At 41.4% G+C, this 15,139-nt stretch overlaps 1 pseudogene; it reads right to left on the reverse strand.

Moving 5' to 3' along the window:
• Positions 1-1,210: 1,210 nt before the first annotated feature.
• Positions 1,211-1,738, reverse strand: LOC145346956 (large ribosomal subunit protein eL28-like; annotated as a pseudogene).
• Positions 1,739-15,139: the final 13,401 nt, after the last annotated feature.

Below are 15,139 nucleotides of genomic sequence, written 5' to 3' on the forward strand. Positions count from 1 at the left end.
TTTGGGCAGTGGTGAGGGGTTGGATGGGTGGGGAGGGAGTTGTAGTGGTTGAGGATAAATAAACTATTGGTGTTTACTGTCATTACGCCTTTGAAACTGACTTCAGCTTCAGAATATGAGTGGCATGGTGGCATAGTGGTTGCCAGTCTTGCCTCACGTTTGATTCTAGGCTTGGGTCACGGTCTGTGTGGAGTTTGCACGTTCTCCCCATGTCTGTGTAGGTTTCCTCCGGGTGTTCCGGTTTCCTCCCACAGTCCAAAGATATGCGGGATAGATGCATTAACCATGGTAAATTGCCTCTTAGTGTCCTGGAATGCGTAGATTAGAAGGATTAGTGGGGTAAACATGTGAGGTTACAGGGATAGGGTTGTTTTCAGTGCAGACTCAATGGAGCGAATGGTCTCTTTCCACTGTAGGGATTCTGTATAGGCATACACAAGTTAATGTGGAAAACCTAAACTTGCAATCTGTCACCCAGGGTTCCAACACAACCTGCATTTTATACCTTCAACAATTCGTAGATTTTTAAAAATATTTTTTTCCTTCAAGAGAAAAGTATAGAATATTTTATTTTCTATCTTTTCTACCTTCGCCCCAAGCCCCTATCTTTGTTTGCTCCAAGTATAAACAATATAAAATCAAATTGATTAAAAGTGATTTTATTTTACTGCTTTTAGCTTTTCTGTTTGAAACCCCTTTAATATGATTGGCTACTTTAAAGTTCTGGGGCCCTCATTGCCAGTTAATCCTCAGAAGCTTTTTGACACTTGAATTTTGAAGTGTCCTCCCCTTTCCCTCAGTGCCCACCTTTGCCAGTGGGGTTGCCGGCTGACCACTCCTGTCGGCTGCCCATTGAGCCTCCTCTGCCCATATCCCACTTGCTGTCCTTAATTGGACTGCAAACACAAAGGAAGTCTATTAACTGACTGCCTTCCATGAGGTGCTGCAGGGTTTACCTCTGACACAAAATGCAAATGGGACTGAAGGCTTAAAATGTTTTGAGTGAAGAAGACTCTCACCTTATTTGATTGTGAGGAGCAGTGGGACCTCCAGAAAAATTGGAAGGAGTAGTATAAAATCAAATTCATTTTCCTGTAAAAACCTATTGTTAACTTCATTGGAAGTGCCAGTCTGAGGAAATATTGGTGGATTTTTTTTTTACTTAAAACTTTCCTTTATTATTAAGAATCATGTCAAATCTTTCACAAGTTTATGTGCTCTTGGTAGCTTAAGTGTGTTTCGTCTTTACCATAACTAGTTTTTTCTTACTCTTCAGAATAGCACTATCACGGTGAACTGCAGCAATACAAAGACCCTTTCAATCGTTCTTTTTACAGATTATGGGCATAATTTTCCCATCCCGCCTGCCACGGGAATCATAGCGGACGGGACACAGACCATGCAAAGATTTGTTGATCTTGGGCGGGATCTTGGTGCAAGTGCAGCTGGAAAATCCCACCCATTGTGTTGCAAACTGTTCAGGGTAATGTGGCCATCCTTACTGATCGTGATCTTTTCATAGCCTGTTTCTAGTTTGCGTTGACCTGCTTGCTTTTTTGAGGGCAATCATCACCCCTTTTCCATCAGCTACTGGCTCAACAAAATGTAGGCTGCTGTGAGTTGGTCCATTATTGCAGAAAAAGTATCTGGACTCCTGATATTGGACTCAGTGCTTGTTCCTTTTAATTGGGAAACTGGAGCAGTTCTGGATTATCATCTGTTGGAGATGAGCTGACATTTTTAACCGCCTGCTCCCCTCACTGCCAGAAAGAACATTCTTTGCTGCACATAGTAATCAAGCCAGCTCTTCAGAATGTGTTGCTGTATGTAAAGCATCAGCAACTTGATTGAGACATTGGACAATGACTGGTAAGATTAATTACAATCATTTTATTAATCACTGGTGTGAAGGTCAGCGAAGCAATGAAATGTTTAGTTAAATATAGTGACACTGACTTATTTATTAAATTAACTGTCAGATTTTATGGTTTATTCATTAAGGAACATATAATTGGGCAATTTGATTACAGTCCATTTACTGTTTGATAAAGCTCAATTGAAATCAATCATTATACTCCCACCCCTCATTGCAACACTAACTCCAGAGGCTTCTGAGATGGCTTATAATTGCTGGTTGCCTTTTTTTTGCTTGAAGAATAGGCAGCCAGCAATTGAAAGTAGGGAGTGGGGGTTGTGGGGACAGTTTGCCTTTCCTATTGACTTCTAATTCTAACTTGAAGCAATTTGAAAACATACATATAAATGGAATAGAGCAGATCACTCGACTGAAACAGGCATAAGGCTGTAATATGCAAATCAGAGCCTTGCATTGTTTGTAAGACTCTCGCTGTCTGTCATTTGTAGGGACAAGTGGGCAAATAAGGGTCATCCCTACTAGGCATGAACTGGCTCCTGAAAAAGCAGCAACAATTAGATTTCTCTTGCTGGGAACAGTATTGTTCCTTTTGAACTCCCAGAAAATGGTTCATTCAATTTCCCATCAGGTTATCTGTCCCCAGATCTGACCTACTGGTTTGCATTGCATTTGCTATCCATCCTTAATTTCAACTGAATGGCTGGCTCAGTCTGGAGTCTGTAGGCCAGACCCGTTGAGGATTACAGATTTCTACAAAGGACACTAATGAACCAGAGGGTTTTTTTTGACAATCTCTCATGGCACCATTACTAACTTTCAATTCGGAATTAGCATATGTGGTGGTAGTACCTGAACCCATATCCCCAGGGCATTAGTCCATGTTTCTGGTTTATCAGCACATGTGACATTCCCACTACATCACCATTTTCCTAAAATGCATCTCCTTTTTCTGTGGGGACCATTTAGACAATAACATGCTTTCTGCTTTGCTTGGGAACTGGCCAATTTCCATAACTGGCGGTGGGACACCCTTTTGGTACTTCTCAGTTCGTCAAGAGGCTTAACAATGGTATTGATATGCAGCATCCAGTTTGCAATAATTTTTAGTGGATTGTTATTTTTGTTTCTCTTCCCACACCTAGTGGTACACAAAGCAGGCTTTTATCTGTTCCCATAGCAAGGTTTTGCCTGGAGGACTATACTTTGCTTGGTTGCCAGAGGCTTATAGTCTGAGAGGTGCCACATCACATCAAGCATGGCTGACCAGGAGTTTTTCCCACTCTTGCTACTTGCTATTGTTGTTGGAAGAACATTGCAGGTTGATTCTCAAGCTATTTGGCTGCAATATGAATGCACCTTCCTTGGCCCATAAGTCCTGGGATGGGACTCAAATGCGGAGCTTCTGGCTCAGAGGCAGGGGATACTATTCGCTGCACCACAAGACCTCCAGCCATTTTCGATGCTCTTTGAAAATTCCCTGCAAGATTGTCAAATTGATATTAGATGTGCTACATTCAAACATAAACTGAACAAATTAATTATTTTGCGCATGAAAACAATAGCTTAAAAGTAGGCAACCTAAAAATCTTTGGTCTACTATTAGAAACTTTCCAGAATTAGGATTAGATATGACTAAAAAGAAGAGATGCAAACTTATGGCATTTAGAAGAACAAAGAGAAGTACAGCACAGGCCCTTCCACCCTGCGAGCCCATGCTGATCATAATGCCCTAACTAAACCACAAAAAACTCCTGCTCTTACTCAGCCTGTATCTCTCTATTCCCCCTCCATGTGCTTACTTATCCAGATGCCTTTTAAATGTTGCAAATGTGCCTGCTTCCACTACCTCCTCTGGTAGCATGTTCCAGGCACCGATCAGTCTCTGTGTAAAAAAAAGAACCTCCTCTGCACATCTCCCTTAAACTTTCCCCCTCTTACTGTTAACCTGTGGCCCCTTGTAACTGATGCTTCCACCCTGGGAAAAAGCCTTTGACTATCCACCCTTTCTATGCTTCTTATAATTTTGTATCCTCTATCAGGTTTCCCCTTTGCCTCCATCTTTCCAATGAAAACAGTCCTAGCTTATTTACCCTTTCCTCATAGTCAACATCCTTGAGACCAAGCAACATCCTGGTAAACCGTTTTTGCACTCTCTCCAAAGCTTCCACATCCTTCTGGTAATGTGGTGACCAGTCTGCATGCAATAATCCAAATGTGGCCTAACCAAGTTTTGATATCGCTGCAACGTGATTTCCCAACTCTTGTACTTAATGCCCCAGTCAGAGAAGGCAAGCATTCATATGCCTTCTTAATCACCTTGGCCACCTGTATTGCCACTTTTAGGGAACTGTGGACCTGCACACCCAGATCCCTCTGCATGTTAATGTTCCTAAGGATTCTGTCATTTACTGTATAATTTTCACTTAAATTTGATCCTCCAAAATGTATCACCTTGCACTTATCTGGATTAATCTCCATCTGCCATTTCTGTGCCCAAGTATTCCATCTATCTATATCCTGTTATATCCTCTGACAATTCCCAGCACGATCAGCAACCCTACCAATCTCCACATCATCTGCAAAGTTATTATTCGAACCACCCATATTTTCCTCCAGATTATTTATATAAACTATAAACAGAGTCCCCACCACTCATCCCTGTGGAACACCACTGGCTACAGATCTTCATTCTGTAAAACACCTTTCCACCACCATGCGCTGTCTTCTAATGACCAAGTAAGTTCTGTGCCCATCTAAAGCCAGCCCACCTCGAATCCCATGTGATTTTAATTTTGTACCAGTCTGCCATGGAGGACCCTGTCAAACGTCCATATAAATTACATCCATTGCCCTTCCCTCATCATTTATCTTTGCTACCTCTTCAAAAAACTCAGTCAAGTTGGTGACACATGATCTTCCTCCTACAAACCATGCTGCCTGTCACTAACCAGTCCATTTTCTTCCAAATGTGTATCTCTCCTGTCCCTCAGTATCTTTTCCAAAAGCTTCTCACCACTGACATCAGGCTTGCCAGCCTATAATTTCCTGGATTATCCCTGCTTCCTTTCTTAAATAAGGGCTATGAGGTTCCAGAGGACTGGCTATTCCCCAGTCCTCTGGAACCTCACCTGTGGCCAAAGAGGATGTGAAGTTTTTTTTTAAGGCCCCACTATTTTTTCTCTTGCCTCTCGCAGCAACCTGGGATAGATCCCATCCAGCCCCGGGGACTTGTCTATCTTAATGCAATTTAGGATACCCAATACTTCCTCCTTTGATATATTGACATACTCTAGAACATTCACACAACTGTCCCTAACCTCAACATCTGTCATGTCCTTCTCCTTGGTGAATACCAATATAAAGTAGAACATAGAACATTACAGCGCAGTACAGGCCCTTTGGCACTCGATGTTGCGCCGACCAGTGGAACCAATCTAATGACCCTCTAACCTAAACTATTCCAATGTTATCCTGTGGTACTTCCTGTGGTTCCATGCATGATTCCCCCATTGTCTTTGAGTGGGCTGACTTTCCCTTGCTACCCTCTGCCTCCCAATTTATGCGTAAAAAGCCTTGGGATTCTCAGTGATCTATTTGGTTGAAGACATTTCATGGCCCCTTTTAGCCCTCCAAATTCCATGTTTAAGTTCCTTCCTTTCACTATACTTCTCAAGAGCTTTGTCGGTTTTTAGATGCCTAGACCTAACAGATGCTTCCTTTTTCCTTTTGACTAAGCTTACAATTTTCCTTGTCATCCATGGTTCCCGAATTCTGCGATTTACATCCTTCATTTTTATGGGGACATGCCTGTCCTGCACTTTAATCAAATGGCCTTTAAAAGCCTTCCACATGTCAGATGCGGATTTGTCCTCAAATAGCCACTCCCAATTCACATTCCCCATTTCTGTCTGATTTGAATGTATTTGGTCCTTGCCCAATTACGCAAACTCACCTGAGGGCCACTCTTGTCCTTATCCATGACTACGCGAAATCTTATGGAATTATGGTTGCTAAGCCCAAAATGCTCCCCCACTGAAACACTGATCACCTGGCCTGCCTTATCCCCCAAGATCAGTATGGCCCCCTCCCTTATTGCATTGTCAACATACTGTATCTCCTGGACACATCTAATAAATTGTTATCCACCTGAGCCCCTGGCTTTAAGGAAGTCTCAGTGAAGATGGAGGAAATTAAAGTTACCCACCAAATTTATTCTGCTTTTTTCATACATTTTCAATATCTGACTATACAACTGCTCCTCTGTCTCCTGCTGGCTGTTGGGAGGTCTATAGTACATAGAATCACCACAGTGCCAAAGGAAGCTATTTGACCCATCAAGTCCACACTGACTCCCTGATAGAGCATCTTATCCCACCATAGCCCTGCAACTCAACACATCCACCACTGCCAATTTATCCAACTCACACATCCCCGGACACCAAGAGGCAACCCAGCATAGCCTTTCCACCCAACTTGCACATCCCCGGACCGTGGGACGAAACCAGATGTGGAGTTTGCATGTTCTCTCCATGTCTGCATGGGTTTCCTCCGGGAGCTCAGGTTTCCTCCCACTTCCAAAGATGTGCAGGCTAGGTGGACTGGCCAAACTGCCACGCCCTCCCCCCCGTGTCAAAAGATGTTCAGGCCAGATGGACCAGCCACAGCAAACACGTGATGCTACAGGAACAGGGTAGGGCAAAGGGCCTGGGTAAAATAGTCAGAGAGTCAGTGCAGGCTTGACTGACCAAATCGCCTGCCTCTGCGTGGCAGGGATTCTATGATTCCACGCAGACAGTGACCCAAGGCTGGAATTGAACCTGCATCCCTAATGCTATGAGGCAGCTGTGCTAACTACAGTGCCACTGTGCCGCCCATGTATTTTAAAAATATTTTTAAAGTATTTTGAAATATTTATCATTTACCTTTTTAAGCTGGTGGATGATAACCACCATCAGTTAACTCACTGACTCATTACACTGACTTCATACTAACTGAAAGCAATGATCAGGTTAAAGCATAGAATTTGTTTTGTTCATGTTCAGTTTGGAAAAACGGCCAATGTCTTTGGTAAAGTGACAAAACATGCAGAATGAAGTGACATCAGGCTCCAAGAAAACAAAGCTACAGTTGCAACCTTCTTCCTGCCAAAAATGTATCAGAACGTGGGGGTTGGAATATTACCCAGTCTGGATAGGACTCTAAGCATATCTGAAAATAAAAAGTTATTTTCTTTTAATTCGCAGTTTACAGTTTTGGCTACCTTCTAGTTGGCCTTGGCTCCTGGCATTCAACAAATACAATTAATTATTATCAGATGCTCTTTTTACCCCATCATTCCTGCAATAATTCTCACCAAGATAATAGCAATCTGAAAATTATTTGAGTAATTATTTTTAATCTCAGATGAATTAGTTTGAAACCTCAAGCAGTCAATTTATGGTCCATTGGAAAGCCTGGGGACAAAATAACTTATTACAATAAGCTTGTTTTAACTTTCAGAAATCTCCTCACACATGGTAAAGTAAGTAAAGAAGAATCAATCAGATGGCCCTGATGAAATTTGCTGGTGTTATATTGCTAATGATTTATGTTTCCATTGTACCAGTATTAATCTTTAGCCTTTGCGTATAAAAGTAAGAAGTATTTAAGTCAATTTCTATGAAATGACCATGAACCTGATCAACTATTCCTGATGCAGCAATCAGTTTAGTCACTACTGCCAACTGAATTGAGGATATTTCAATGGCAAATTAATTCATATACTTCAGAAAAAGAATAGGGAAATATCTCTGTCTGTACATCATCCTTATTAGAAACATGTGATTGGTATAAAATGATACTGAACCAGAACAGATCTGTAATTAAAATTTTCATTTAGTGGCATAGCATTTGTAAGTAAGAGGAGTGAAACTATCGATTAGGTTAAAGAGTTGGGCAGAGAGCTGTACCACCAGTCTGTAGAAAAATAACTTGTTTCAACTAAAATTATTAGCGAGGGGCAAGGGGAGAACATCATTAAAAATCATCTTAGGATTGCAGTTAACTTTTGTATCATCATATAAAATAGCAATTTGTGGATTTTAAGTAGAGTGAGTTCTGTAAAAGGTACAACAAAAGTGACCAGATGCATAGATTGCAATAAGATTTGATGAACCTGATTACTGAGCTGGAAACTATGATGCATTTGGACCCTTCTACTAAAGCCTCAAGGTTTTATTATAAGTAATTTTTTTAAGTATACAGGTATCTTCAAACATTAGTCATGACATATACTTAATAAATCTGTGATACCTGACATTCAACGTTTAAGAATCCTACTGATCTGAAGAACAACATAAAGAAGAATGTTCTCCAGTGCAGTAATTAATACCAGGTTATATTAACCAGAAGCTAACTGTAATAAAATCCTACTTAAAATTTCCATGAAATGTTTTGATCAAGAAAAGGTGAAAGCCATGCTTTGAAATTAGAGTAGCAAAAATCCAGTAAGCTGGCGACTGCTGAATCTTAAAAATGTGGTACATTTCACCAGCTTTGCCAAGCAAAAATGCTGAAAACACTTGAATAGCCTCATCAGCCAAATTTTCAACAAATAAAGAATTTTAATCACCATCTGTTGAGTTGAGGCTCCCACCAATGCATAAGTAACAAAACTTAACTTTTGCAAGTGATTTTACCCATGTCTAAATGTGTACAATAACTAGAATAAAGTGCCACCGAGGAATAAAAGATACAGAAAAGGAATACAACAAAAAAGAGGAAAAACTGTGTGCAGGATAAATCATAGTTACAATTACTACTAATGGTCCAATATTAAGACCCTTATAAGATCCTTGTCAGACCCCACTTGGAGTACTGTGCGCAGTTCTGGTCGCCTCACTACAGGAAGGATGTGGAAGCTATTGAGAGGGTGCAGAGGAGATTTACAAGGATGTTGCCTGGATTGGGAGGCATGCCTTATGAAGATAGGTTGAGGGAGCTAGGTCTCTTCTCCCTGGAGAGACGAAGGTTGAGAGGTGACCTGATAGAGGTTTGTAAAATGTTGAGAGGAATAGATAGGGTGGATTCTCGGAGGCTATTTCCCAGGTTTGAAATGGTCGCTACGAGAGGACACAGGCTTAAAGTGCTGGGAAACAAGTACAGAGGAGATGTTAGGGTAAGTTTTTCACTCAGAGGGTGGTGAGTGAATGGAATCGGCTGCCGTTGGTGGTGGTAGAGGCGAACTCACTAGGGTCTTTTAAAAGACTTCTGGATGAGTACATGGGATTTAATGGGATTGGGAGTTACAGATAGTTCTATGGCCTGGTAGGTATGGATATGATTGGAGCAACTTGTGGGCCGAAGGGCCTATTTGTGCTGTAGTGTTCTATGTTCTAATAACTTCTAGATTTAAAAAAAAAAGTGGGGAAATGATTGTGATAATTTGATTATTTCTGCCTTCCCAAATCCAAAGTACACATTAGAACTGCAAAAAAGATTTGGTATTCCCAGATCTCATTGATTTGGCATTAGCAAATCATCCTTGAATGCAGATCCTTAAATACCAATCCCAATATAATATCTAATCTAAATTTGATTTAATTCTGGTTAGTTACATGTGGTAAATAGTTCTCATAGAATAATTAAATGTGCGTGCTGATGGTGTTAGATATCAAGAAGTATAAAACTATTGCTACAACAATTCATTAGGATTTCAAAAAATACTCAACGCTCAATTGTGGGGTTGCCTTGGAAACTTATTTGATCATCAGATCAGTACAACTACTCTCTTTCCCACAATCCCTTTTCATTTGTAATTTGAATCCTTTTGCTGATGTGAAAAGTCGGTATTAGACAAACAATGTGTCTTGAATTCAAGGGTAATTTGCTCAGGTTGAACTGAAGCAGTTGTTTATTTTTGATAGGCAGGTGGATGGCAAAGTGGCATTTCTGGAATTAACAGAAAAAGGAGAAAAAAGCGACTGCCATCAGCATTCACGTCAAAGCTTTAAAGTGTTACTGAGGGATAGCGTGCAAGTAAGAAAGAGAAGGTGACAAATAAGTACAGCAGAGTGACTGAGTAGACGAGTTGCAATTTCTTACCTAAAGTCAATCAAGGGTGGCTTGCTTCTCTGCTGCATCCTTGCCTACATGGTATTTTACTGCCTTTCTGCTCTTGACATCCTGTAGGTATGAACCGCCGAGTTCCATTCTCACTGTTGAAAGTGTAGTGTTTCTCAATACTCTTCCAGGAGAACCAGAGCGACTGGCAGGTTCCCAACATTGTGATTTCACCCTTCCTATTCCTGAGCTCCAAACATAATGCCTCACTGCAAGATCCCTACTATGTGTCCTCCCTCAATACTGTTGTGATGTGCTCCCTAATCAGCAATGCAACTCCCCCACCTCTTTTGTTTCCCCTTCTATCCCGTCTAAAACAATAATATCCCGGAATGTTTAGTTACCAGTCCTGTCCCTCTTTTAACCATGTCTCTTGCAATAATATCATAATTTTCTGCAATAATCCAGGTTCTCAGTTCATCTGTTTTCCCTGTTATATTTCCTGCATGGAAGCAAATGCACTCCAGACCTCCAGTCCGGTCAAGTCCCTACCTGCTCTTACTCTGTGCTAAGTTTATCTTAATTTCACTTTTTCCCCAGTCCTTACACACTGGCCTGCTGTTCCAGTTCCCAACCCCCTGCCACACTAGTCCCAAACAGCACCAGCAAACCAGGATTTTGGTGCCCTTCCAGTTCAGGTGCAACCCATCATTCTTGTACAGGTCCCACCTTCCCCAGAAGACATCCCAGGGATCCATATATCTAAAGCTCCCCCTCCTACACCAGCTCTTTAGCCACATGTTCAATTGTGCTATCTCTCCATTCCAAGCCTCACTAGCACGTGACATGGGGAGTAATCCTGAAATTACTATCCTAGAGGTCTTGCTTTTTAATTCCCTAACGCCCCGAATTGTCTTCGCAGTACCCCTTCCCTCTTCCTGCTTATGTCATTAGCACCAATATGGACAATGACATCTATCTGTTTACCCTCCTGTTTCAGGATGCCCTGTACCTGCTTAGAGACTTTGAAGCTGAAATTGCTAAACTTGGTTTTTGAGTGTAAAACTGGTCTAACGATTACCAGTGTTGTATTATGATGGCTGCACCTCCTTTCCACAGACATTGAGTTTGTTGTTAAAATCATCAGACCTAATTTCTAGGCACCCAGGCAGCTGATTAAAACAGGCTTGAGGCCTCTTCCACAGTTTAATAAAGAACTAAAGGCTGTTAGAGAGTTAGTCTGCAAAAGTTGTTTAGGGCCCTTGATCAAGATGGTTCAGCAGCCCGCCTCACAAAGTAATATTATTTTTTAATTTAAATGTACATTTCTCCCTTATTCCCTCTCCCTGAACCCCCATTTTTCTGAAACGTTCAGGCTATATACAGGAAGCCTGATATTCTTCTGTGCAAATCTGCAAAATGCAGAGGTGGATTTACAATGAAACACACCATGCCTAATCACAGGGCCTGACCAATGGTGAGGGTTGGTGTTGGTGGTAGGATGATGGCTGACTGGTGCCAGTGGGCAGTTCTTGGGCATGGGTGGCACAGTGACACAGTTGTTAGTACTGCTGCCTCAAAGTGTGGGTGACCCAGTTTGATTCCTGGCTTGGGTGAAGGTCTGTCTGGTGTTTGCATGTTCTCCTTGTGTCTACCTGGGATTCCTCTGGGTGCTCTGGTTTCCTCCCACAGTCCAAAAATGTGCGGGTTAAGTTGATTGGCCATGTTAAATTGCTTCTTAGGGCTAGAGGGATATCAGGGGGATTAGTAGTGTAAATATGTGGGATAGAACCTGGGTGGATTGTTGTCAGTGTTGGCTTGATAGGTCGTATGGCCTCCTTTTGCACTGCAGGATTCTATGATTCTATAATCAATCAGAGCCTAATAGCTTTGCATTTGCTGATAGGCTCAACAGACAAATTTAGCCTAAATTCAAATAAGCCTATCAGCAGACAGTGTAGAGCAATATCAGACTCTGATCAAGTACCTTTAGAATGGGAAAACATTGATCTGAAGTTATTGAGATGACTAGGAAGGAGAGAAGCAACAGTCAGGGTGACAATCTCCTGTGTTTTTGCAAAAGAAGCAGCAGATTTCTCGATTGCCACCCAGAGCTGAGGAGGGCAGTCCATAGCCAGGCAGCTATCAGCAGCAAGGCAAGCTCGAGATGAGGTGCAAGGTGCCAGTCCTCAAGGGGAGCAGTGGGATGAATCGACCCCCAGGCCAGGACTGAGGAGGGCCAGGCAGCCCAGGAGCGAGGCAATATCATTGGGGAGAGTAGGGGTGATTCGATCTCCAGGTTGAGGCTGAGAAGGGCTGACAGGATAGGCAGGCAACCAGCAGTGAGGCAAGGTCGTCGAGTGAGGTGAGTTGGGATGGAACTGGTCATTGGGAGTAGCGGGGTGACTCGATGCCCAGGTCATAACTCAGGAGGGCTGGGCAGACAAAGCCATCATCTGGCAGCCTGAGCCAGCAGCGAGGTAAGGCTGTCAATTATCAGGAGGAGCAGGGCAACTCAACCCCCAGGGCCTTGGAGGGCAAAAATAACCTGCTCTTTCAGAAAATTCATATTCATTGAAATCAAGAAAGATCAGCCATTATGAAGTGACACTCTCATTCTGGCAGTCAAAAGCACAGAGAACTGAAGGTAAGGCAAGAGCGCCAAGCTAAGCAAAAAGATAGCTTGTCATTTTAAAAAGCTCAAAGTACTGAACAGAGCACAAACTGCACATTCATCCTTATCCACCTAAAGGGAACCAACTGATGAGTGAGATTTGCCAAATTCCGGAGAAATCAAACCTGAAAAAGTTGGACAAGAAATGGAATCTGAAACGGTAATAGAACTGCAAGATGTTTCTTCTGTTGAAGTGAGGGAAGACTTATAGCCAAAATCTGGTCCACTGTGTATGAGTGATTATTTCAGACTAAATACACCAGAAAACACAAATAATATGGAAAACCTGAGAGAAGAGTTTGAGGTTTGAGGCTGAAAGCAGTTTAGAGAAGTCTCCATGAGTCCCATTTTCTGAGGGTGAAAAGAAATGGGATAACAGAAAGAAGGAATGATTGATTTCTTGGAAACCTCTAAGGCCGTCCACTGCTTTGTTTACAAATTATTCCCCGTCCCTAGTAAAGGGAAACAAGCATTCGTCAATGGGTACTTTAACTGGAGAAATGTTGGAAGAGATATTGCTGATTATGAAACTTCTAAAGCTCATATTAAAGCTACATGTGCGTCCATTCAAAGATGTAAATTATCTGGAAGAATTCATTCAGCATTATTGGCTCAGTTTATTGGAGGAAAGGGCCAAGATATGTTGTTGCCACGGTCAAACTGCTGTCCTCCTTGGGACGACCTGTAAGAGACCATAATGAGTCATCAAGAGGTAATTTTTTTTAAGCCTGCCTTGAATATCTCAGTGAATATGACGAGCGTCTCAAAGAGCATTTGAAAAGCTATCAACATTTTGGCTCAGGGAAGATCAACTTTTTAACACACAGAACCGACGATGAATTCATCACTGTAATGGCAGGGTGGTTCAGAAACCATGAAGTTAAAGATGCCAAATACCATTCCATCATAGCTGATTCAACACTAGATGTGAGTCATGTGGACCAATTAACATTAATTTTAAGATATGAAACCAGCAATGATGAAGTTGTAGAGCGATTTCTTTGTTTTGTCCAGCTACAATCCCACAGCTTCTGAATATCTGGAGTTAACTGTTTGGAAATCATTGCAAATTTAGGTTAGGACATCTAAAATTGTGATGGGCAGAACTTTGATAATGCTGTACATATGTTAGGAAAATATTCAGGTCTCCAAGCAAAGCTGACGTATGCAGGCCCCTGTGCATTATTCATCCCATGCCTTTAATTTCATCTGGAATGCAGCAGCTGAATCTTGTGAGGAAAATTTGTATTTTTGTTTGGTTTTCACACTTCAGTAGAATATGTTGCGATCATGCTTGAAGCAGGCACATGGAAAACATTTGACAGTCAAAAGAATTTGCAGGTGGTTGGCTTGTGCAGACACTGTATTGCTTTGAAACTGAACTTTATCAACATAAAGGAATGCACATCAGGCATAACTGCATCAAATTCAGAAAAACCATATGTGAAAGCTGAAGCAAAATCCTTATCGGGTAAGTTGAAAAGTACAATATTGCTGTTTTCATTGTCTTGTAGAACCATTTACTTCAAATAATTAATGTAAATCACTGCAAAATGTTGATCCAATTTTATTGAATGCTTTATAATTGTTAACCTTAGTTAGAAGTTTTGTGATGGAAATTGAAAATGACTATGGCTTAGTGGAAGCAGAGGCATTAACATTAACAAAAAATACGGGTCCCTCTGATGATGAGAAGTAAACAAGATGCAGGAAGTTATTTTTAGTGAAACTAAAGATGATGAAGTCACTTTAAAAAAGAAAGAGAAGATCATTGTTAAATCAATCAATGTTATTTATGGCAGAATAATGGTGCAATTGCAGGGTAGAAGTGAATCTCTGAAGAAAACTGTTGATTTACTTTTACCAAACAGAAGTTTGGATGAAAATGGTAAAAGCCACTGCTGATAGTTCTAACCGTCATCACTTTTGCCTTGACTACCTGCAGATTTCTCATTTCTCCCAGTTTCTATCCTTCACAGATTGAAACTGATGTTAAAAACAAACTTTTATTTATGAACTCATTCAAAATTGTCTGCCATTTCTGCACAAGTTCTGCACACATGAGAACGGCCCCAACCAGGATTTTGGGTTCATGTCACACTATCTGTAACTCCCACAACTTGCCTGGGGTTGCAAAATCTCAACTAACTGTCCTGGCTGGAGACAATACACAGCTCTTTAACTTGTGCTTGGCCCTCTCTCCATTCACACTGCCTGGACCTTTAAGACTTGATTACCTGTAAAACCTCCCATTCCAACCATTATCATGTAAATTGATTTTGTGTCTTTTATATGCCCTGTTTGTGAACATAAGTCTTCAATCACCTGATAAGGGAGTGAGACTCCGAAAGCTTGTGCTGCCAAATGAGCCTGTTGGACTTGAACCTGATGTTGTGAGACTCTTAATGTAACATTCAAGGCCATGGGCCAAATATTGGAAGGACTAATTAATGTAGTTTTATCAATGCAGACTCGATGGGCTGAAGGGCTTTTTCTGTATTGTATGCCTCTGTGGGCCCGATTTTACCATCAAGTTATGCCTGTTTTTA

Source organism: Carcharhinus amblyrhynchos, chromosome 8 (assembly GCF_965287045.1).
Source record: "Carcharhinus amblyrhynchos chromosome 8, sCarAmb.v2.hapA, whole genome shotgun sequence".
Taxonomy (NCBI): domain Eukaryota; kingdom Metazoa; phylum Chordata; class Chondrichthyes; order Carcharhiniformes; family Carcharhinidae; genus Carcharhinus; species Carcharhinus amblyrhynchos.